Below are 24,489 nucleotides of genomic sequence, written 5' to 3'. Positions count from 1 at the left end.
ATACAGATGTTTGAAAGGAAAAAGTCAAAGAGCCCTGGAAGTCATCAAAATATGCCATTGGTGAATCTGAAAATACGAGGAGGTCCTGAATGATACTAAGCAGATGGGGTTGGACTGGCGAGGGAAGAACTTAAGCAAGGACTTTTCTTTCACTGGGATGCTTTCAGCTTAGCATGTATGGCGGATGATCTGTACAGTGAGTCCAAAGCCTATTGATCCAAGATCCTCCATGTGGTATTGAGGAGCATATTGCAGGCAGATCTTTATTTAAAGACTTACAATACTGAATTCAAGTATTTACTGCTGTTAAAATTAAACAATTCCCCAGAAGCCTGCGCAATACTTCAAAACTTCTGGGCACTTTATCATTAAACATCCATCTGTCAACCAAGCTCAGTAATCCCTCTAGAATACCCCTTCTTGTTTTCCCAAGGATGTTTGCTCACTTTGGAGTATCATATGGTACATGCCTAACATAAAAATTTTTTCCCAAAACCTGTATCTCTAGGATTTTGTGTGTTCCATGTGACTTATTCTTCTGCACTACTGTATCAACTGCACATTCTTTTTTTTACCACAAGATTGTAAAGGACATATAAGCAAAAAACGGCTTTGCAATAGGCCCAGCAATTTCTCTAGAGCTTATTGCCCATTTGCAAATATCTCTCCTTTCCTCTTTCACTCACTCAATAAATAGTCGAGCTCTTTAGTCTTGTAGTTTTTAATACCGGTGAAGGCAAAGAAGGTCAGAAGCAAGTAGTTCCAATTCTCTTTGTCTTAGAGAATGTGAGTGCTGGAAGGTATTCACTGCATGGTGACTTGGCGCATGAGGGTTACATCATTTTGACAGCAATTGAGGACCTGTATAATCCTGGGAATGGATCTGAGACTTTTAGACCCTTAGGACTCTCCCAAGTGAGCTATGACTGTCACACATTTACTTTCATTGTGGCTAATAATTTCCTCAGCTTTCTCTTTGGAAAGCTTTCCTAGAGAAATCTCGTTCCCTATTTCCTTGCTCAAATGAATTTGGGAAACCACCTGCCGCCCTGTAGGGTGAATGATCCTAAATATTACTGCCAGCAGAGAAGGAGACAGTGAATCAGAGGGCGAAGGGATAGAGAGAATCAATGGGTATGTGCTCAGCCTTCTGTCTTTTAACTGACACAGTTCCAACTAAGAACACAAAGGAATCTGTCAACAAAGATCATTGACAGATTGTCCAAGGACGTATTTACTTTTCTTTCAATCCTTCTATATATATACATATATTTGATCCTACAAACTGGAGCTCAAGTGAGCATGATCTTTCCACTTTCTCTTTTTGCTTCTCTTCTTGCTTGTTCTGATGGAACCACCTTGGGAGGTACAGTGGATTTGAAACAGTGGAGTTTCTTCCTGGCCAACTATCAGATCTGCGAAGATATCATAGAAATATAGCTAATATTTCAAGGAAGATCTTCATGCTCTTTCAGTCGTGAGAGAGGTGTGGCTGAATGGGAGTGTGTCCATTCCTTGAGAGGGTTCAGAATCATACACACTCATCTGCTTTTTACAGTTTCCATATTTCCATTCTTTTCTCCCTTTGAAAACACATTTGGCGTATTCATATGGAAATAAACACATTATTCGATGAATTGCTTTTAAATGTTTCCCCTTTCTACTCAGAAGCCAGAAGCTCGCCAGCACATTAATGTGCTCATTAATCCTCTGTTCCCCATTCCAGTGTCACCAAAGAGCAAGACAGAAAAAGAAGGACTGGAATGAAAGAGGAGAGAAAGAACAGGCTTGATCATTTCATTTGGAACTTCCTTAGTTTTTTAAGCCGTATTTAAAGCATAGGAGAGCCTGAAGTTACCAAGGAGAGAAGCTTCTTCCTGTTTTATTTTCTATTCCTTCTAATCTTCTTCTACCAACCCACCTACAGTCTCCAAAAATTGGATCACATTGTTCAGACATGGGTGGCAACAGACCTCATGTAATTTTGGGTGTGTGAATAGATAATATTGACTGAAATTTGTATTTAAAAGTACACTAGTCTTCTACACAGTACTTTGAGGTATAACTAAGGTCATGTGTCTAGCAGCCAATATACCTCAGTTAGGAGAGCCCTACACTGAAGATCTGAAGGTCCCTGGTTTAATTCCGGGATTTGGCCGTTTTGTTTACCTATGCGTAATTATCGTCATCCATTTTTAATATGACAATTGCATTCCAAGACCTTAGGATTGTAATACAACTAAGTGAAGCTAAATTTCTGCTAGCTGACCCTGACTGTGGAACGTAGCTCAGTGGGAGAGGGAATTCCTTGCAGGTATGAAGCGCCAGGTTCGATCCCAGTCACTTCCGCGGTTTTTCTCTGATCCAACACTATTAACAGTATTAATTAAGGAATGGAGCCCTGCTGTAGTTAAGTATTGGGCTATTAAACAAAAGGCCACTGGCATATTCTAGGAAACAGTATGGGCAATTCTATCGTGTCCTATAGTGTCACTATCAGTTGGAATCAACTCCACGGCAATCTTTTTTTTTTTTTTCCTTGAAGGAATACAGATTTAGTTCTCCTAATATTTTCTATTCCATTCCTGCACACACAGAAAGTAAAAGCATAACCCGGTGAAGTGCCTTGAATGCTCTTCCATTCATGGGCTGTGAGCCTCTACATCCCCTAAAGGTACTGTGGCAAAGGAAGGAAGACTTTCGGAAAGGGAAGAAAGGAAGAACCGGATATCCACGGAATCACTTAAGCCACCCGAATCAAAAGCATGCATGTTAACAGGTGGTTCATCTTGCCTACCATTTGTTCTATTATTAAAGAGACAGAAAGACAGAAAAAGGGACGGGGGTGAGGAGCGGACAGTTTTCTTTAGTGCCTCGTGATTTCTGAGCCAAAGGACGGAGCAAAAGCAGAGGAGCCCATCTTAATGCCTTCACATTCCTCTGCAGGTGCTGGGCCTAAAAACCAGAGGATGGCTGTAGATCCCGAGTCTTTTCAGGGAAGCGAGTGGCTTGGACTCTGGGCAAGGTCAGGAAGACTGTCAGGGAATTAGAAGCCTTCCTAATATGAAAGCAGAAGAATCAACACATTCCCAGTTGATATTCCATAGCATCAATTTTCCTGTATTTCCTTACTCACTCCATTTTCCCTGTTATCTTAAATCTTTAAGTAAAACATTTATTGGAAACCTCAGTTGACATCAAAAGGAGGCAGACCCATGTGAAGCAGCCCAAAAGGTTTTTCTATCAAAAAGGAAAATAGATACAGGTAGTTCCGACGTAAGTCCTACTTCAGTAACAAAGCGCGGCACTTACCACAACCGTTGTTTTTGTATTCTGTACATCTTATCGTTAATAATATGTCCTACAGACGAGGTTGCTTATGTTATCATTGTCATGCCAACCCTGGAAAATGAAGAACAAATTTATAAAAATATTGATAACAAAAGGCAACAATGATGAAAACTAAAAAACAAACAAAAAATGTATTCGACTTATATAAGAGTTGACTTGGGACACAGTCATTAGCTGAGGACCCACTACAAATAAAAGTGAATGGATCCTAGCTATGCTGAATGCTTCCTTTGTAAAGAACAGCCACTGCCTCTGTTTCTTCATGGTCAATCTTATCACATCTGGTTTGTATGACCAGTAAGCTTCTAGGAATTTCAACTCCACTGCTCGTGCCTTTCAAATGGTTTTTGGTTCCAAAAATGTTTCTATAGGAGGTGGGGCCAAGATGGCGGAATAGACAGAGTCTTCTGGCCAGCCCTCTTTGCAAGGAAGACCCCAAAAAACAAGTGAAAGGACTATATTTGTGAGAAGCTGGGAGCCCTGAGCTTCAAAGGCAAGCTTAGAAAACAAACTGAGGAGAAGGCGGTGGAAGAGACTACTCAGAAGCTGAGAGGAGTTACCGGACCTGAATAGTGGGAAGCCCTCAGGCACCATTCCAGGAGCTGCGGTGGCGGGGTGGTACTAGCCTTTGGCTGCAGTTTCCTCAGGGAAAAGCAGCCAGCCACACAGCCTACTCACACCTCTGGAACCTCAGAAGAACGGCACTCCAGGCAAAAGGTAAGTACTTCCATATATTTTACCAACACCCTCCGCCCCCACCGCCGAGCCAGCTCCAGCAGTGCAATCCCTGGGCCTGAGGTAGGCCCTGTTGAGCACATAGAGCCATCCTACTGGCCTCAGGGAAGGAAAAAATTTGCAACTGGGGGAAAAGATAATTTGCTAGCTCCGTTCACCGGGAGAGCTCAGGATAGAAGCGGCTCCTGTCCAGGCATAAACTGTCCATAGATCCTGAGCACCTTTCCCTTTTGCCTGGACTTGTATGGGCATATGTTGGGAAAATAGGCCCTTGTTGGCAAACTCCAGCCATTTCAGCTGTGCGGTGGAGACGTGGGTGTTTGACGTTTGACATTGCTTTGCGTATTAAGCAAGGTCCTCACCTAAGCACATCAGGGACCTAAGGACTGGTCGCTCCACTCAGGTCACCCAGCCACCCACGACAGGGGTCCAAAAAGAACTGGTACCTTCCAATCCTCACAATCAAAACCTTTGGTGCCCATGGTCCCTCTGCAAAACCCACCCACCTGCACGCTCTAGGGAACAGGGATGCATCTTCCTCAGAGACACTTGGGGGTCGGTTCTCAGCTCCCTGCCCTGTTCAGAGCATGACCTCCTGCTGCAATCAGATACCGCTATATACACCAATCACTCCTGCCCCTCTAGGACTGTAGGACAGAGCCTGTACCACACACTTGATGATCAGCTACCTGGAAACCTGAGTTGAATTCATACAAGAAAACTGAATGGACTCCTAGACTTATACACATGATAACAGCTCTAGCCAGCTGGGGACAGGCCATCAGAGCTCCAAAGGTGAAAATAATCAAGGTACCTCACTCAAGCAACCCAGGGAGGTATACCAAAGCAAAACAAAGCAAGCAGCTACAACACTGTAAGCAGGCATAAACTAATACAATAACTTATAGATGGCTTGGAGACAACAGTCAATATCCAGTCACATAAAGAAACAGACCATGATCACCTCAACAGGCTCTCAAAACAAAGAATCCAGGGATCTTCTAGACGAAAGTGCATTCCTGGAATTACCAGAGCCAGAATACAAAAGTTTAATATATGGAACCCTTCAAGACATCAGGAAGGAAATGAGGCAATACACAGAACAAGCCAAGGAACACACAATAAAGGAATTGAAGAAATTAGAAAGATTATTTAGGAACATAATGAAAAGTTTAATAAGCTAAAAAAATCCATAGACAGACAGCAATCAGAAATTCAAAAGATTAACAATAAAATCTTAGAATTAGACAACTCAATAGAAAGTCAGAGGAGCAGAACTGAGCAAGTAGAAGCTAGAATTTTTGAACTACAGGATAAATTACTTGGCCTTAATATATTTGAAGAAAATCAGGTAAAAGAATTTTAAAAAAATGAAGAAAACTTAAGGATCATGTGGGACTCTGTCAAGAGAAATAACCTATGAGTGACTGGAGCACCAGGACACGGAGGGATAACAAAATATAGAGACAATTGTTGAAGATTTGTTGGAAGAAAACTTTCCTGATATTGTGAAAGGTAGAGATATCTATCCAAGATGCTCATCGAACTCCACATAAGGTCTATCTTAAAAGAAAGTCACCAAGACATATTATAATCAAACTTGCCAAAACCAAAGATAAAGAGGTAATTATAAGAGCAGCAAGGGATAAACAAAAAGCCACCTACAAAGGAGAACCAATAAGAATAAGCTTGGACTACATGGCAGAAACTATGCAGGCAAGAAGGCAATGGGATGACAGATTTAAAAAATTGAAGGAAAGAAATTGCCTGCCAAGAATCATATATCCATCAAAACTGTGTCTTAAATATGAAGGTGAAATTAAGACATTTCCAGATAAACACAAGTTGAGGAAATCCGTAAAAACCAAACCAAAACAGCAAGAAATACTAAATGGAGTTCTTTGGTTAGAAAATGAATAATATCAGGTATCAACCCAAGACTAGAACTCTGGGCAGAGCAATCAGAAGTCAACCCAGACAGGGAAATCCAAAAAAAAAAACAAAGCAAAAGTATTTAAAAAAAAAAAAGCTCAAAACAGGGTAACAGCAATGTTGTTATATAAAAGAAGACAACATGTAAATAATAAAGAGGGACTAAGAAATGTAATCATACACCTTCCATATGGAGAGAAAGATAAGGCAGAACAAAAAAATAAAAGTTAGTTTTAAATTTAGAAAAATAGCAGTAAATAATAAGGTAACCACAAAGGAGACAAACTCTCCTACTCATCAAAATAAAATACAAGAAGAAAATAGGGACTCAGCAGAAACAAAATCAACAACAACAAATATGAGGAAAGGACAATATATAAAGATACTCTACTCAGCACATTAAATTAAGTGGGAAAAAGAAACTGTCAACAACACACAAAAAAAGACACCAAAGTGATAGCACTAACTTCATACCTATCCATAATTACAGTGAATGTGAATGGACTGAATATACCAATAAAGTGACAGAGAGTGGCAGAATGGATTAAAAAACAAGATCCGTCTATATGCTGCCTACTAGAGATACACCTTAGGCTTAGAGACACAAACAAACTAAAACTCAAAGGATGGAAAAAAATATATCAAGCAAGCAACAATGAAAAAAGAGGAGGAGTGGCAATACTAATTTCTGACAAAAGAGACTTTAAAGTTAAATCCATCATACAGGATAAGGAAGGACATTATATAATGATTAAAGGGACAATACACCAAGATGATATAACCATATTAAATATTTATGCACCCAATGACAGGGCTGCAAGATACATAAAACAAACTCTATCAGCATGGAAAACTGAGATAGACAGCTCAGGAATAATAGTAGGAGACTTCATCACAACATTTTTGGTGAAGGACAGGACATCCAGAAAGAAGCTCAATGAAGACACGAAAGATCTAAATGCCACAATCAACCAACTTGACCTCGTAGACATATACAGAACATTCCACCCAACAGCAACCAACTATACTTTCTTTTCCAGGGCACGTGGACCATTCTCTAGAACAGACCATGTATTAGGTCATAAAGCAGGCCTTTTCAGAATCCAAAACAGTGAAATATTACAAAGCATCTTCTCTGATCATAAGCTATAAAAGTGGAAATCAGTAACAAGAAAAGCAGAGAAAAGAAATCAAACACTTGGAAACTAAACAATACCCTGCTCAAAAAAGACTGGATTATAGAAGACATTAAGGATGGAATAAAGAAATTCAGAGAATCCAATGAGAATGAAAACACTTCCTATCAGAACCTTTGGGACACAGCAAAAGCGGTGCTCAGAGGCCAATTTATATCAATAAATACACACATCCAAAAAGAAGAAAGGGCCAAAATCAAAGGATTATCCCTACAACTTGTACAAATAGAAAGAGAGCAACAAAAGAGACCCACAGACACCAGAAGAAAACAAATAATAAAAATTAGAGCTGAACTAAATGAGATAGAAAACAGAAAAACAATTGAAAGAATCAACAAGACCAAAAGCTGGTTTTTTGAAAAACTCAACAAAATTGACAAACCACTGGCCAAACTGACAAAGGAGAAACAGGAGAGGAATCAAATAACCTGAAATGAGATGGGTGATATTACAACAGACCCAACTGAAATTAAAAGAATCCAATCACATTACTATGAAAAACTGTACTCTAACAAATTTGAAAACCTAGAAGAAATGGATGAATTCCTAGAAACACACTACCTACCTAAACTAACACAAACAGAGGTAGAACAACTAAATAGACCCATAACAAAAGAAGAGATTGAAAAGATAATCAAAAAACTCCCAACAAAAAAAAACCCTGGTGTGGACGGCTTCACTGCAGAGTTCTACCAAATGTTCAGAGAAGAGTTAACACCACTACTACTAAAGGTATTTCAGAGCATAGAAAAGAACGGAATACTCCCAAACTCATTCTATGAAGCCACCATCTCCCTGATACCAAAACCAGGTAAAGACGCCACAAGAAAAGAAAATTACAGACCTATATCCCTCGTGAAAGTAGATTCAAAAATCCTCAGCAAATTTCTAGCCAATAGAATTCAACAACATATCAAAAAAATAATTCACCCTGACCAAGTGGGATTTATACCATGTATGCAGGGATGGTTCAACATTAGAAGAAGAATTGATGGAATCCACCACATAAATAAAACTAAAGACAAGAATCACACGATTTTATCAATTGATGCAGAAAAGGCATTTGACAAAGTTCAACACCCACTCATGATGAAAACTCTCAGCAGAATAGAAACAGAAGGAAAATTCCTCAACATAATAAAGGACATTTATACAAAGCCAACAGCCAATACCACCCTAAATGGAGAGAGCCTGAAAGCATTCCCATTGAGATTGGAAACCGGACAAGGATTCCCTTTATCACCACTCTTATTCGACATTGAGTTGGAGGTTCTAGAAAGAGCAGTTCAGCTAAGTAAAGAAATAAAGGGCATCCAGATTAGCAAGGAAGAAGTAAAAGTGTCTCTATTGCAGATAACATGATCTTATACACAGAAAACCCTAATGAATCCTCAAGAAAACTACTGAAACTAATAGAAGAGTTCAGCAGAGTATCGGGATACAAGATAAACATACAAAAATCAGTTGGATTTCTCTACACCAACGAAAAGAACATTGAACAGGAAATCACCAAATCAATGCCATTTACAATAGCCCCCAAGAAGATAAAATACTTAGGAATAAATCTTAACCAGAGATGTAAAAGACTTATACAAAGAAAACTACAGTACACTTCTGCAAGAAACCAAAAGAGACTTACATAACTGGAAGAACATACCTTGCTCATGGATAGGAAGACTTAACATTATAAAAATGTCTATTCTACCAAAAGTCATCTAGGAGGGGGGCCAAGATGGCGGACTAGGTGGACGCTCCCGCGGATCCCTCTTGCAACAAAGACTCGGAAAAACAAGGGAATCGATCACATACATAACAATCTATGAACTCTGAACAACAAGCACAGACTTAGAGACGGAGGACGAACAAATACGGGCAGACAGCGACTGTTTTCAGAACTAGGAGCCAGCGCACCAGGCAGGTGACCTTCGGAGCTCGATCTGGGGCAGAGCCCAGGGGGGCAGACGGCACAGAAAGGGGGCCCACCCCTTCCCCCCCGAACCCATCCCGGGAGGAAGCCTAGCAGGTTGGCGCGGGCGGCGTAGGGGCGCAGCCGGAGGGAGAAACACCCGGGAGGCAGTGACTGATCTGAGAGGGGGGAGAACAGCGTCCCAGCTGGGGTGCCCTGCTGTCCGCCGGGAGTTAGGCGAGAAGCCGACGGGGCGCGCGCGGGGGGGGGTCAGCTGTGTTTCCCTGGGGTGACCCCAGGGCGGGGCCCACGCGTTCGTGCAGGAGGACGCGCACCCAGTCCGCGCGTGTGGCACGGCACACCAGAGGGAGAAATCCCCGGAGGTGTCTGGTCTCAAAACAGGGAAAGCAGCATCCCAGACGGGGAGCCATTCCGCTGCGATCTGGGCACGCGCGCGCGCGCGGGCGGGGCATGAGCGCGGGGTCCATTTTTATTACCCTGAATTGACCCAGAGGGCGGGAACACCTGGTCGTGCGAGTGACGCCCTCCCAGTTTGCGCGAGAGGTGCGGCACACTGGAAGGAGAAGTCCCCGGGAGGAACTGATTGGTCCCAAAGCGCAGAAAGTAGCATCCCAGACAGAGTGCCACCCTGCTGGGGCTTGGGCGCGCGCGGGCGGGGCGTGAGCGCGGAGTCCATTTTTATCGCCCTGAATTGACCCAGGGGGCGGGCCCACCTGGCCGTGCGGAGGAACTGATTGGTCCCGAAGCGCAGAAAGTAGCGTCCCAGACGGGGTTCCGTCCTGCTGGGGCTTGGGCGCGCGCACGAGCGGGGCGTGAGCACGGAGTCCATTTTTATTGCCCTGAATAGACCCTGGGGGCGGGCCCACCCGTTCGTGCGGGAAACGCCCACCCAGTGCCCACGAGCGGTGCCGCGCACCGGAGGAAGTCCCCAGGAGGAAGGGACTGGTTTCCGAGCAAGGAAAGCAGTGTCCTAGCCAGGGACCCGTCCAGCCCGGATTTTGGCAAACGGGGGCGGAGCGTGAACGTGGTGTTCAGCTCTATATTCTGTGGTGCTACACTCCTAGCTCTCAGATCCCTCCCTCACCCTCCCCAGGCGAGCCCATTAACATCCGAATACCCGGAGCCAGAGAGAGAATTCAGATAGGGATCTGACTGCATTTTTTTTTAGCTGACTACTTGGAAAATCTAGTTTCCCAGTGATGGCTCGGAGACAGCAGTCCATATCAAACCACATAAAGAAACAGACCATGACAGCTTCTCCAACCCCCCAAACAAAAGAATCAAAATCTTTCCCAAATGAAGATACAATCCTGGAATTATCAGATACAGAATATAAAAAACTAATTTACAAAATGCTTAAAGATATCACGAATGAAATTAGGATAAATGCAGAAAAAGCCAAGGAACACACTGATAAAACTGTTGAAGAACTCAAAAAGATTATTCAAGAACATAGTGGAAAAATTAACAAGTTGCAAGAATCCATAGAGAGACAGCATGTAGAAATCCAAAAGATTAACAATAAAATTACAGAATTTGACAACGCAATAGAAAGTCAGAGGAGCAGACTCGAGCAATTAGAATGTAGACTGGGACTTCTGGAGGACCAGGGAAACAACACCAACATAGCTGGAAAAAAATCAGATAAAAGAATTAAAAAAAATGAAGAAACCCTAAGAATCATGTGGGACTCTATCAAGAAGGATAACTTGCGAGTGATTGGAGTCCCAGAACAGGGAGGGGGGACAGAAAACACAGAGAAAATAGTTGAAGAACTCCTGACACAAAACTTCCCTGACATCATGAAAGAAGAAAGGATATCTATCCAAGATGCTCATCGAACCCCATTTAAGATTGATCCAAAAAGAAAAACACCAAGACATATCATCATCAAACTTGCCAAAACCAAAGACAAACAGAAAATTTTAAAAGCAGCCAGGGAGAAAAGAAAGGTTTCCTTCAAGGGAGAATCAATAAGAATAAGTTCAGACTACTCAGCAGAAACTATGCAGGCAAGAAGGGAATGGGACGACATATACAGAGCACTAAACGAGAAAAACTGCCAACCAAGGATCATATATCCAGCAAAACTCTCTCTGAAATATGAAGGAGAAATTAAGATATTTACAGATAAACACAAGTTTAGAGAATTTGCAAAAACTAAACCAAGACTGCAAGAAATGCTAAAGGAGATTGTTTGGCCTGATGACCAATAATATCAGGTACCAGCACAATACAAGGTCACAAAACAGAACGTCCTGATATCAACGCAACTCAAACAGAGAAAGCACAAAAACAAACAAATTAAGACTAATTCTAAAAAATAAATAAATAAACAAAATAATACACACAACAGGAAATCATGGAAATCAATAGCTAAACGATCAAAATAATCAAAAAGAGGGACTAAATATAGGAGGCATTGAACTGCCAGATGGAGAGTGATACAAGGCGAAATAGAAGGATACAAGTTAGGGTTTTACTTAGAAAAATAGGGGTAAATAAAAAGGTAACCACAAAAAGGAATATCAATTCCATAACTCAAGAAAAAAGCCAAGAAAAACGTAACGACTCAATAAACACAAAGTTAAACATTATGAAAATGAGGATCTCACAAGCTACTAAGAAAAACGTCTCAGCACAAAAAAGCATGTGGAAAAATGAAATGGCCAACAACACACATAAAAAGGCATCAAAATGACAGCACTAAAAACTTACTTATCTATAATTACGCTGAATGTAAATGGACTAAATGCACCAATAAAGAGACAGAGAGTCACGGACTGGATAAAAAAACACGATCCATCTATATGCTGCCTACAAGAGACACACCTTAGACTTAGAGACACAAACAAACTAAAACTCAAAGGATGGAAAAAAGTATATCAAGCAAACAATAAGCAAAAAAGAAGAGGAGTAGCAATATTAATTTCTGACAAAATAGACTTTAGACTTAAATCCACCACAAAGGATAAAGAAGGACACTATATAATGATAAAAGGGACAATTGATCAGGAAGACATAACCATATTAAATATTTACGCACCTAATGACAGGGCTGCAAGATACATAAATCAAATTTTAACAGAATTGAAAAGTGAGATAGACACCTCCACATATATAGTAGGAGACTTCAACACACCACTTTCGGAGAAGGACAGGACATCCAGTAAGAAGCTCAATAGAGACACGGAAGACCTACTTACAACAATCAACCAACTTGACCTCATTGACTTATACAGAACTCTCCACCCAACTGCTGCAAAATATACTTTTTTTTCCAGCGCACATGGAACATTCTCTAGAATAGACCACATATTAGGGCATAAAACAAATCTTTGCAGAATCCAAAACATCGAAATATTACAAAGCATCTTCTCAGACCACAAGGCAATGAAGCTAGAAATCAATAACAGAAAAACTAGGGAAAAGAAATCAAATACTTGGAAAATGAACAATACCCTCCTGAAAAAAGACTGGGTTATAGAAGACATCAAGGAGGGAATAAGGAAATTCTTAGAAAACAACGAGAATGAAAATACTTCCTATCAAAACCTCTGGGACACAGCAAAAGCAGTGCTCAGAGGCCAATTTATATCGATAAATGCACACATACAAAAAGAAGAAAGAGACAAAATCAGAGAACTGTCCCGACAACTTGAGCAAATAGAAAGTGAGCAACAAAAGAATCCATCAGGCACCCGAAGAAAACAAATAATAAAAATTAGAGCTGAACTAAATGAATTAGAGAACAGAAAAACAATTGAAAGAATTAACAAAGCCAAAAGCTGGTTCTTTGAAAAAATTAACAAAATTGATAAACCATTGGCTAGACTGACTAAAGAAAAACAGGAAAGGAAACAAATAACCCGAATAAGAAACGAGAAGGACCACATCACAACAGAACCAAATGAAATCAAAAGAATCATATCAGATTACTACATAAAATTGTACTCTAACAAATTTGAAAACCTAGAAGAAATGGATAAATTCTTGGAACAACACTACTTACCTAAACTAACACATACAGAAGTAGAACAACTAAATAGACCCATAACAAAAAAAGAGATTGAAATGGTAATCAAAAAACTCCCAACAAAAAAAAGTCCTGGCCCAGATGGCTTCACTGCAGAGTTCTACCAAACCTTCAGAGAAGACTTAACACCATTACTATTGAAGGTATTTCAAAGTATAGAAAAAGACGGAATACTACCCAACTCATTCTATGAAGCCACCATCTCCCTGATACCAAAACCAGGTAAAGACATTACAAAAAAAGAAAATTTTAGACCTATATCCCTCATGAACATAGATGCAAAAATCCTTAATAAAATTCTAGCCAATAGAATCCAACAACACATCAAAAAAATAATTCACCCTGATCAAGTGGGATTTATACCAGGTATGCAAGGCTGGTTTAATATCAGAAAAACCATTAATGTAATCCATCACATAAATAAAACAAAAGACAAAAACCACATGATCTTATCAATTGATGCAGAAAAGGCATTTGACAAAGTCCAACACCCATTTATGATAAAAACTCTCACCAAAATAGGAATTGAAGGAAAATTCCTCAACATAATAAAGGGCATATATGCAAAGCCAACAGCCAATATCACTCTAAATGGAGAGAACCTGAAAGCATTTCCCTTGAGAACGGGAACCAGACAAGGATGCCCTTTATCACCGCTCTTATTCAACATCGTACTTGAAGTCCTAGCCAGGGCAATTAGGCTAGACAAAGAAATAAAGGGTATTCAGATTGGTAAGGAGGAAGTAAAGCTATCACTATTTGCAGATGACATGATCGTATACATGGAAAACCCTAAGAAATCCTCCAGAAAACTACTGAAACTAATAGAAGAGTTTGGAAGAGTCTCAGGATATAAAATAAACATACAAAAATCACTTGGATTCCTCTACACCAACAAAAAGAACACCGAAGAGGAAATAACCAAATCAATACCATTCACAGTAGCCCCCAAGAAGATAAAATACTTAGGAATAAATCTTACCAAGGAAGTAAAAGACCTATACAAAGAAAACTATAAAACTCTGCTACAAGAAATTCAAAAGGACACGCTTAAATGGAAAAACATACCCTGCTCATGGATAGGAAGACTCAACATAGTAAAAATGTCTGTTCTACCAAAAGCCATTTATACATACAACGCACTTCCAATCCAAATACCAATGTCATACTTTAAGGGAATAGAGAAACAAATCACTAACTTCATATGGAAAGGAAAGAATCCCCGGATAAGCAAAACATTACTGAAAAAGAAGAAGAAAGTGGGAGGCCTCACCCTACCTGATTTCAGAACCTATTATATAGCTACAGTAGTCAAAACAGCCTGGTACTGGTACAACAACAGGCACATAGACCAATGGAACAGAATTGAGAATCCAGATATAAATCCATCCACGTATGAGCAGCTGATATTTGACAAAGGACCAGTGTCAGTCAATTGGGGAAATAATAGTCTTTTTAACAAATGGTGCTGGCATACCTGGATATCCATTTGCAAAAGAATGAAACAGGACCCATACCTCACACCATGCACAAAAACTAACTCCAAGTGGATCAAAGACCTAAACATAAAGACTAAAACGATAAAAATCTTGGAAGAAAAAATAGGATCTACCCTAGGAGCCCTAATACAGGGCATAAACAGAATACAAAACATTACCAAAAATGATGAAGAGAAACCCAATAACTGGGAGCTCCTAAAAATCAAACACCTATGCTCATCTAAAGACTTCACCAAAAGAGTAAAAAGACCACCTACAGACTGGGAAAGAATATTCAGCTATGACATCTCAGACCAGCGCCTGATCTCTAAAATCTACATGATTCTGTCAAAACTCAACCACAAAAAGACAAACAACCCAATCAAGAAGTGGGCAAAGGATATGAACACACATTTCACTAAAGAAGATATTCAGGCAGCCAACAGATACATGAGAAAATGCTCTCGATCATTAGTCATTAGAGAAATGCAAATTAAAACTACGATGAGATTCCATCTGACACCAACTAGACTGGCATTAATTCAAAAATCACAAAATAATAAATGTTGGAGAGGCTGCGGAGAGACTGGAACTCTCATACACTGCTGGTGGGATTGTAAAATGGTACAACCACTGTGGAAATCCATCTGGCGTTATCTTAAACAGTTAGAAATAGAACTACCATACAAACCAGAAATCCCACTCCTCGGAATATACCCTAAAAATACAAGACCCTTCACACAAACAGATATATGCACACCCATGTTTATTGCAGCTCTGTTTACAATAGCAAAAAGCTGGAAGCAACCAAGATGTCCATCAACGGACGAATGGGTAAATAAATTGTGGTATATTCACACAATGGAATACTACGCATCGATAAAGAACAGTGACGAATCTCTGAAACATTTCATAACATGGAGGAATCTGGAAGGCATTATGCTGAGCGAAATGAGTCAGTTGCAAAAGGACAAATATTGTATAAGACCACTATTATAAGATCTTGAGGAATAGAAAAAACGGAAAAGAACACATACTTTTGTGGTTACAAAGGGGGGAGGGAGGGAGGGAGGGAGGGAGAGGGCTTTTTATTGATCAATCTGTAGATGGGAACTGCTTTGGGTGAAGGGAAAGACAACACTCAAAACAAGGAAGGTCAGCCTAATTGGACAGGATTAAAAGTAAAGAGGTTTCCGAGATAAAATGAAAGCTTCAAAGGATAGCGAAGCAGGGGCTGGGGTCTGGGGAACTTGGTTTGAGAGGACTTCTAAATCAATGGGCAAAACAATTCTATTATGAAAACACTCTGCATCCCACTTTGAATTGTGGCACCTGGGGTCCTAAATGCCAACAAGCAGCCATCTAAAATACATTAATTGGTCTCAACCCACCGGGAGCAAAGGCAAAGGAAGAACACCAAGGTCACACGACAACTAAGAACCCAAGAGACAGAAAGGGCCACTTGAACCAGAGACCTACAATATCCTGAGACCAGAAGAACAAGTTGGTGCCCGGCCACAATCGATGTCTGCCCTGTCAGGGAGCACAAGAGACAACTCCTGAGGGAGCAGGAGACCAATGGGATACAGACCCCAAATTCTCATTAAAAGACCACACCTAATGGTATGATTGCGACTAGAGGAATCCCAGAGACAATGCTCCCCAGAACTTCTGATGGCACAGGACAGGAACCAACCCCGAAGACAAATCATCAGGCATGAAAAGGACTGGTCAGTGGGGGGGAGAGAGATACTGATGAAGAGCGAGCTAATTAAATCAGGTGGACACGGGAGAGTGTGTTGGCAACTCTTGACTGGAGGGGGGATGGGAAGATAGAGAGAGATGGAAGAAGGTAAAATTGGCACGAAACGAGAGACTGTAAGGGCTGACTCAATAGGGGGAGAGCAAGTGGGAGAAGGGAGTAAGATGTATGTAAACCTACATGTGACAGACTGATTGGAATGGTAAATGTTCACTTGAAGCTTAATAAAAATTTAAAAAAAAAAAAAAAAAAAAAAGTCATCTATACATTTAATGCAATTCCGATCCAAATCCCAAGGACATTCTTTAATGAAAGGAGAAACAAATCACCATCTTCATATGGAGGGGAAAGAGGCCCCCGGATAAATAAGGCATTACTGAAAAAGAAGAACAATGTGGGAGGCCTTACTTTACCTGATTATAGAACCTATTATACCGCCGCAGTAGTCAAAACAGACTGGTACTTGTGCAACAAGAGATACATAGACCAATGGAACAAAATTCAGAATCCAGACATAAATCCATTGACGTATGAGCAGTTCATATTTGACAAAGGCCCAAAAACAGTTAAATGGGGAAAAGAGTCTTTTCAACAAATAGTGTTAGCATAACTGGATCTCCATCCGCAAAAAAATGCAAGAAGACCCATACCTCATTCCATGCACAAAAACTAACTCAAAATGGATCAAAGACCGAAAAATAAAATCTAAAATGCTAAAGATCACAGAAGAAAAAATAGGGACAAGGTTAGGAGCCCCAATACACGGCACAAACAGTATACAAAACATTATTAAGAATGTGGAAGAAACCATAGATAACTGGGAGCTCCTAAAAATCAAACACCTATGCTCATCCAAAGACTTTGCCAAAAGAGTAAAAAGATTACCTACAGACTGGGAAAAAGTTTTTAGCTATGACATTTCTGATCAGCACCTGATCTCTCAAATCTACATGATACTGCAAAAACTCAACGACAGAAAGATAAATAACCCAATTAAAAAATGGGCAAAAGATATGAAGAGACACTTCACTAAAGAAGACATTCAGGGAGCTAACAGATACATGACAAAATGTTTGCGATCACTAGCCATTAGAAAAATGCAGATCAAAACTACAATGAGATTTCATCTCACTCCAACAAGGCTGGCATTAATCCAAAAAACACAAAATAAATGTTGGAGAGGCTGTGGAGAGATTGGAACACTTATAAACTGCTGGTGGGAATGTAAAATGGTACAACCACTTCAGAAATCAATTTGGCTCTTCCTTCAAAAGCTAGAAATAGAACTACCATACGATCCAGCAATCCTACTCCTCAGAATATATCCTAGAGAAATAAAAGCCTTTACATGAACAGATATATGCACAGCCATATTTATTGCAGCACTGTTTATAATAGCAAAAAGATGGAAGCAACCAAGGTGCCCATCAACAGATGAATGGATAAATAAATTATGGTATATTCACACTACGGAATAGTATGCATCGATCAAGAATAGTGAGGAATATGTGAGACATTTCATAACATGGAGGAACCTGGAAGGCATTATGCTGAGTGAAATTAGTCAGCTGCAAAAGCACAAATATTGTATAAGACCACAATCATAAGAACTTGAGAGATAGTTTAAACAGAAGAAAACACTCTTTTGTGGTTATGAGAGGGGGAGGAGGGGAGGGTGGGAGAGGGGCATTCACTAATTAGACAGTAGATAAGAAGTACTTTAGGTGAAGGGAAAGACAGCACAAAATACAGGAGAGGTCAGCACAACTGGATTGAATCAAAAGCAAAGAAGTTTCCTGAATAAACCGAATGCTTCAAAGGCCAGCTTAGCAGGGGCGGGGGTTTGGGGACTGTGGCTTCAGTGGACATCTAAGTCAATTGGTATAACAAAATCTATTAACATTCTGCATCCCACTTTGGAGAGTGGCGTCTGGGGTCTTAAACATAGCAAGCAGCCATCTAAGATGCATCAACTGGTCTCAACCCACTTGGATGAAAGGAGAATGAAGAAGACCAAGACACAAGACACAAGGTAATTACGAGTCCAAGAGACAAAAAGGGCCTTGTGAACCACAGACTACATCATCCTGAGATGAGAAGAACTAGATGGTACCCAGCTATAACGGGTGACTGCCCTGACAGGGAACATATCAAAGATCCCCTGAGGGAGCAGGAGAGCAATGGGATGCAGACCCCAAATTCTCATAAAAAGACCAGAATTAATGGCCTGATTGAGACTAGAAGGACCCCAGTTGTCATGGTCCCCAGAACTTCTGTGGGCTCAGGACAGGAACCATTCCTGAAGCCACCTCTTCAGATAGGGATTAGGCTGGACAATGGATTGGAGAGGGATGTTGGCAAGGAGTGAGCTTCTTGGATCAGGTGGACACTTGAGACTATGTTGGTATCTCCTGTCTGGAGGGGAGATGAGAGAGTAGAGGGGGTTAGAAGCTAGTGAAATGGATGCGAAAAGACAGAACGGAGGGAGACAGGGGGCTGACTCATTGGTGGAGAGTAATTGGGAGTATATAGCAAGGCGTATATGTATTTTTGTGTGAGAAACTGACTTGATGTGTAAACTTTCACTTAAAGCACAATAAAAATTATAAAAAATAGAAAGACTTAAAATACTGAGATACGGTGATATAAATGAAATAATTTTCCAAAGCCTGGACTGTGCTCCAAGACTTCTGGACATTTATATTATCCTTAAATATCCCCCTGTAAATCAACCTCATTCATCCCTCCAGAATGCTCCTTCTTGTTCTCCCAAAGACCTTGCCCACTTTGAAGTAAAAAATGGTAGATGTCTAGCCTAAAAGTTTCTTTTTCGCAAGACCTGTATCTCTAGGATTTTCTGTATTCCATGTGACTTGGTCTTCTGAACTACTGTACCAAATGTACATTCTCTTTTATCACAAAATTGTAAACAGTACATAAGCCAAAAAAAAAAAAGAGGCTTTGCGAAAATTGCAGCAGTTTCTCTAGAACTGACAGTGGTTTGCAAACATCTCTCACTCAGTAAATAGTTGAGCTCTTTAGTCTTATTGTTTGTAACACTGGGGAAGGCAAAGAAGGTTGGAGGCACGCAGTTCCAACTCTCCTAGTCTTAGGCCTTTAGAAAATTTACTAGAGAAAGTGAGTATTGGAGGGTATTTGTTGCCAGGTGACTTGGTGCAGGAAGGAGACATCATTTTGACATAAATTGAGGACGTTTCCAACCCTGGGAAAGGATCTGGTACTTTTAGTGCTTTAGTCTAGTACTCTCCCAATTGAGCCCTGTCTTTCACACCTTTACTTTCAGGGACGCTAATGATTTTCTCAACTTTCTGTTTGGAAAGGATTGCTTAAGAGATGCCCTTCCCTATTTCCTGGGCCAGAGGATTTTGGGAAAGATGTGCCTTCACGTATAGTGATTTATCCTAAATAGTACTGCCAGCTGAGGCTGATGTGGGGAGTCAGACCGGGAATGGGTAGAAAGAATAAGTGGGTAGGTCCTCAGCCTTCTGTCTTTTAATTGACAGAGTCTCAACTGAGAACACAAAACGGTCTGTTAATGAAGATGGTTAATAGATTGTCCAAGGACGTCTTTAATTTCTCTCAATTCTTCTATTTTTTCTGTTCCTCAGTAACCACAAAATAGAGCACAAGTGAGCCTGTTCCTTCTGGTCTTGCTTGTTCTGATGCAACCATATTGGGAGGTCCAGTGGGATTTGAAACAGTGGAGCATTTCTCTGGCCAAGATTCAGATCTGCAAAGACTTCCTAGAAATGCGGGGTAATATTTCAAGGTGGATCTTCATGACCCTCCTGTAGTGAGAGAGGTGTAGCTCAATGGGAGTGTGTCCTTTCCTTGAGGAGGCTGGAAACCATACAACTCATCTGCTGTTTATAGTTCCCAACATTTCTTTTCTTTTCTCCTTTTGAAAACAGGTTTTATGGATTCATATGGAAATATACAAATTATTCAGTGCATTGCCTTTAAATGTTTCCCCATTTCTACTCTGAAGCAAGAAGGCCACCACCACATTAAGGTGCTCAATAATCCTCTGTACCTCTTTCCAGTGTCATTGAAGAGCAAGACGGAAAACAAAGGACTGAGGGAGGAGAAAAAGAACAGACTCCTGCATTTCATTTGGAATTCCATTTGTTTTCTGAGCAGCATTCGGAGCATGGAACAGCCAGAGTTTACCAGGTACAGAAGCTTCTTCCCCTTTTAACGATTTCTCTCCTTCCTCACCCTCCTCCTCCTCTACGAACCCATCAAAGGTTCCCAATAATTGGATCGCATTTTTCAGACATGAGTGGCAACAGAGCCCATATAATTTTGGGAGAGTGAGTAGATAATATTGAAAGAGATTCAGTATTTAAAAACACACGAGCCTTGTAAGTAAAAAGGTAAAACAGAACTTTGAAAGGATTACTAAAAATCCTCTCCTCAAATAGCTGAAATAGCTTGGCTGGGAGAGTGTCAGCCTGAGGAATCTACAGTCCCCTGTTCAATCCTGAGCTTTGGCAGTTTTGTTGACCTTTGCATAATTATTACCATCCCTTTTCTTATATAACGATTGCATCCCAGCTTGGAGATTGTAATAGAAGTAAGAGTGGTAAATCCATGCAGCCGAGAATTTTTTTAAATATACATACATGTATATATTCCAATATATGTCACTATATACATGTATATATTCCTATATATGTCACTATACTATTTACTGATTTTAGCAAATTCAGCCAGGCTGTATACATATATATTTTTGTCGTCCTCTCCTTTATTTCCATATTGATATCGTCTCCCATGAAGTGTTGAATATTTTATTTAAAATTAAAAGGAAAAACACCAGGAGCCCTGGTGGCACTATGGTTACCAGCTAGGCTGCTAACATAAAGGCCTGTGATTCAATCTATCTAGCTGCTCTGCAGGAGGAGGACCTGGAGAGCTGCTCCTGTAAATATTGCAGCCTAGAAAACCCTATGGGATGGTTCTACTATGGAAATTGTGGGGTAAGAAATTCTAATATACTACATGATGGTGCACTTATAAAGTGCTTGGAAGATCAGTAGTTTGAACCCACCAGCCACCAGGAGAGAGACATGGCAGTCAGGTCCCATAATGATTACAGCTGCGGAGACTCTATAGAGGCAAGTGTATCCTGTATTATAGGGGAAACCCTATGACGCAGTTCTACCCTGTCCTATAGAGTCCCTATGATTCGGGATCAACTTAAAAGAAATGCCTTTTTGTTATACTTGTGATTCTTTTCCACTTTCATGTTATGTATGGGGAGGTGGGGGAGAAGGGGATGGTTTTAATTGCAAGAAATGTTTAAAGTCCTGTAGAAAAAGAATCACTGTACTGTATGAGTGTACAAACGTGGATGTGGTGTATGCAAGAAAAATTTTTGTGATAAAAAAACTTGGGTTTGAATCTTGAGTCCACTCCATTATTAAATTGCTGGAATAAGGAAATTTGTTGAACGTCTTTGAATTTTTAAACAATTTTAAGAACATCTTGAATTTTCTTGCTGCTAACAGCCCTACAGCCTTACACCCCTGTTTGAAATTTCCAAATCTCAAATTATTTCTGTTTAAGGAAAGAACAAAAATAAACATTTCTATATGAAAAATTCTGCTGAACATTTTAGGAGGAAACTAGAATTCTGAACAATGAAAGCAAATGGCAGTGGAGTCATCAAGACTCATGTATAAATATTCCATATTTCCCACTCTAACATCAAACTCTTTCTTGTCATTCTTTATCAGGAATAACAGGTAATGTGCTTTCTTCTTCTTCTTCTACTTTTCAGTGTTTTGCTTACACAGCCGGTATCTGTTTTCCACTGGAAACTACTGGGACACTGTCAGGAGAAAATAACCTACAGTGTTCCAACCTCAGAAACTACATCAAGCTGCAAAAGGAAAATTGGTACAAAGTGAGAAGCAACATGAGGATAGGGATGTTGACTGCACAGGAATTGGGGAGCAGATACTTTATCTGTTAGGTCATACAGTGCATCTCAGCTCAGACGATTACATTTTATTTAAGAAATACTTGATTGGACAGAGTATCATAGAGTGTTTTATTGCCTAAATAAGCAAGGATCCTTTTACATTCTATTGAGGTGGGAGACACAGGACAATTACCGAAATGTAGTTAGCCTTCATTCATTATCTTAAAAATGCGGCCAATGACTGCTATGTAAAGTTGGGTGCTATAAAGATTGAAGGAGATCATGCATGTGACCACATTTCCATGTCCATGTGAGATATGAAACATAAATGTGGGTAGGTCCTACTCTGTCCTCTCTGCCTAGTGGTTCTCCCAGGACAACACCTACTCAGGTACCATCTTCTCTAGCCAGTGCTGTCTAACAGAAATATAATGCAAGCCATAAATGAGGGACACTTATGCAATTTCCAGTTTTCCAGGAGCCACATTAAACGACTAAAAATAAGCATATGAATTTAATTTTAACAATATACTTTATTAAACTGATGTATCCAAAACATTATCAAGCAATCGATTAAAAATTAATGACTTCTGGTTTCTAGTCTGGCATGTAAAGAACTTGGAAATCATTTCTCCCATCCTCAAGACAAGAAAAAAGTGGCAAAATTCACAGCTCTTTATAGATACATCAGAGAATTGAGATCACAGGGCAAACCAACAACTTGAAAATGAGAAACAAACAGGCTGATACAGAGAATCGCTGCTTACTAGGTGTCGAAATGGTCACTGCAGCTGGTACCAGAGTTAGAATTGTTTATTGCTGGAGACGGAGAGCAGACTCGCTTAAGAGAGAAAAACTCCTGGAGGCCCAGCTTTAGGGGGCGCCTCAGACTTTTGTGAGTTTTACCTTGAGTTGCATCACCACATTCTCACTGACCTTCAAAGAAAAATCTCCTGGTTCTTCCAGCAAAGGGAGCGGGAAAAGTTAGGACTTTAAAATCGTGCTCTGTTCTTCACAATGGCTTGTCCTCAAGGGAAAATACTTCATTAGAGCCTTACGGGTAAGAAACCAAGTGGCTCGTTGGTCTAGGGGTATGATTCTCGCTTAGGGTGCGAGAGGTCCCGGGTTCAAATCCCGGACGAGCCCATTTTGGAACGCTGGTGGCGTAGTGATGAATTGTTACAACTGCTAACCAAGAAGTGAGCAGTTGGAATCCTCCGGGCGCTCCTTGGAAACCATCGGGCGGTTCTACTGTGTCCAGTACGGTCGCTATGAGTCGGAATCGACTCGACGGCAATGGGTTTGGTTTGGTTTTTGGGTTTATAGCGCCACTATGAGTCGGAATTCACTCGACCGCAACTTTTTTTTTCTTTTGAAGGCATACAGATTTAGTTGCAGTATTTTCCATACCACTCATGCACACTCGTTCATTCACAGGCTGTGTGAGACTGTATATCGCCTAAGAAGACTGTGACAACGGAAGGAAGACTTTACCGGATCCCAGCGGAATCACTTGAAACACCCGAAATAAAAGTATGCACATTAACAGGTGGTTCACCGCGGCTCCCAGTTGTACTATGAGACCGAAAGGCAGAAAAGGGGATGGGGGAAGGGTCCCGCGGGCAGTTTCCTCTCCTGCATTGTGTTTTCTGGGCCAAAGGACGGAGCAAAAGCAGAGAAGCCCATCGCATGCCCACCGATTTCTCTACCGGTGCTCGGTCTAAAAATTAGAGATGGACGGCTGTAGATCCGGAGTCGTTTTAGGCGAGCGAGTGCCTTGGGCGCTGGGTAAGGTAATGAAGACTGTCAGGGAGTTAGAAGCTTTCCTAAAACGAAAGTAGAGGAAATAACTAGAATCAACACATCCCAACTGATATTTCATAATATCAATTTTCTTGTATTTCTCACGCACTCCATTTCCCTCCTTATTTTTAATCTTGTAATAGAACTTTACTGGAAACCTCAGTTAACATCAAAAGGAGGCAGGCCCATGTGAAGAAGCAGCGAAAGTTTTTTTTCTGTCAAAAAGGAAAATGGATCCAGATACTTCAGGACTTAAGCTGTGTTTGAGCTGCAAGGAACCGCACTTACCACCGCCTTTTTTTTTTTACACCTTGTCGTT

General features: G+C 40.6%; 1 non-coding gene across 1 annotated transcript; it reads left to right on the top strand.

Moving 5' to 3' along the window:
- The first annotated feature begins 23,441 nt into the window (after window positions 1-23,441).
- On the top strand, window positions 23,442-23,513 carry TRNAP-AGG (transfer RNA proline (anticodon AGG)). The gene has a single exon. It is a non-coding gene; the product is annotated as a tRNA-Pro (tRNA).
- Window positions 23,514-24,489: the final 976 nt, after the last annotated feature.

The sequence above is a fragment of the Loxodonta africana genome, chromosome 1, assembly GCF_030014295.1.
Source record: "Loxodonta africana isolate mLoxAfr1 chromosome 1, mLoxAfr1.hap2, whole genome shotgun sequence".
In the NCBI taxonomy this organism is placed as follows: Eukaryota; Metazoa; Chordata; class Mammalia; order Proboscidea; family Elephantidae; genus Loxodonta; species Loxodonta africana.
This window is presented reverse-complemented; position numbering and strand designations above follow the sequence as displayed.